This window comes from Corvus kubaryi, unplaced genomic scaffold (genome assembly GCF_017639235.1).
Source record: "Corvus kubaryi isolate FWS band 111438036 unplaced genomic scaffold, C.kubaryi_AGA036_p1.0 37396, whole genome shotgun sequence".
Taxonomy (NCBI): domain Eukaryota; kingdom Metazoa; phylum Chordata; class Aves; order Passeriformes; family Corvidae; genus Corvus; species Corvus kubaryi.
In genome coordinates, this window is record NW_024581135.1 from 1,839,634 (window position 1) to 1,841,451 (window position 1,818).

The window sequence follows — 1,818 nt, forward strand, 5'->3', positions numbered from 1 at the left end:
CCAGCTTTTGGCCAGGGAAAAAAGCAGGATAAAGCCCACGTGTCCTTGTTGAATATACGGCTCGGGATGTGGGAAAAGGAGCCCACAGAACCTAAAAAGAGCCAGAAAAGTGACTTTTAAAAGCCTCAAAAGAGCCTGGAAAGAGCCTAAAAAGAGCCTGGAAAGGTCTGAAAAGAGCCTAGAAAGGGCCAAAAAGAGCCTGAAGAGAACCTGAAAAGAGCCTAAAAAGAGCCTAAAAAAAGAGCCTTAAAATGACCTAGAAAGGCCTGAAAAGAGCCTGGAAAGTGCCTGGAAAGAGCCAAAAAGGGCCTGAAAAGAACCTAAAAAGAGCCTAGAAAGGGCTGAAAAGAGCCTGAAGAGAACCTGAAAAGAGCCCCAAAAGAGCCCCAAAAGAGCCCAAAAAGAGCCCAAAAAGAGCCTGAATCTAGCCTAAAAGGAGCTGGAAAAGGGCCTGTAAAGAGATTTAAAAGAGCCTAAAAGGAGCCTAAAAGGAGCCTGCAGGGATTTCTGCTGGGCTTCAAAAGTGCCTCCAGCCTCATCCCAAGGTAAAAAAAAAGATAAAACATTGGAATAATCAATCAACACACGGGAATGTGGTGCAGGAATGAAGACACGGAGAGTTCTGGACCCTCCATCAGTCCCACAGCAGCTCGTGGGGAGGGCAGGGGGATGGAGCCGCTCTGGGATGAGAGATCCCTAGAATGGTGTTTAGGCTCCATTTTGGCAGCAGCCTGGATATTTATGGAAGCTGCTTTTCCAAGGAAAGATGGATAACAGGGCTGCCAACACCTCAGGCAGTTTGGGACACGGCAAAATCTGCTCTGAGCTGATGGCAAGGATGAGGTTATGAGGGAAGTGTTGTGCTCCCAATAGACACAGGGCTCTCTTGGAGCCTGTAAGAAATCCTAGAAGAAATCTGAAATAGCTATTAAATAAATATTTAATTATTTAATTATTCTTGCATTAATGGGTTGCCCAGAGCAGCTGGAGCTGCCCCATCCCTGGAAGTGTTGGGAACAACCTGGGATAACAGAAGGTGAATCTTCCAATAGGATGATCCTTAAAGTCCCTTCTGCCCCAGACCACTGTGATTCCATGAGTCAAAGTTGTCCCTAAATTCCTTCCGTAGGATGAAAGGTGTAAATATAATTTATTTCATTTATAATAAGGCCTGAAAAAAATTAATCTATTAATTATGCATCCATCCATCACTTTTATCCATCAGATTATTCTTTTATCCAAACCACAGATATCCTTCTCCAAAAAGTTCATACAAACCACTTTTTTTTCACCAGAAAAGTAACAAAAAAAACCCCAAACCCACTGAAATCCAGGCACTTTTCCTATCTCCGAAATCATCTCCCCGTGCTGGATTCAGGGCAGAGATTGACGGCGCTGAATGGCAGCCAGGGCCGGGGGTCACATCAGGGAGCTCTGAAATTCCCTGCCTCAGGACAGCAAATTCCAGAGCAGTGACAGGGAAGCTCAGGGATAATGACAGCTTTGGATGGGCTGCTGACAGATGGAAAATTGTCCCGTTCCCCTGCAGTGCCAGCGTCCTGCTGGAGAGGGGAATTCCCTCTGGATAAAGCATTTTCTGGAATTCAGGTGTCTCTGGAAGCATCACCAGCTGTGCGTGTCAGCGTGACTGGGATGGGCACACTCAGATGCCAGTTACAGCTGGGATGGGCACACTCAGATCCCAGTCACAGCTGGGATGGGCACACTCAGACCCCAAACTGGGATGGGCACACTCAGTTCCCAGTTACAACTGGGATGGGCACACTCAGATCCCAAACTGGGATGGGCACACTCAGA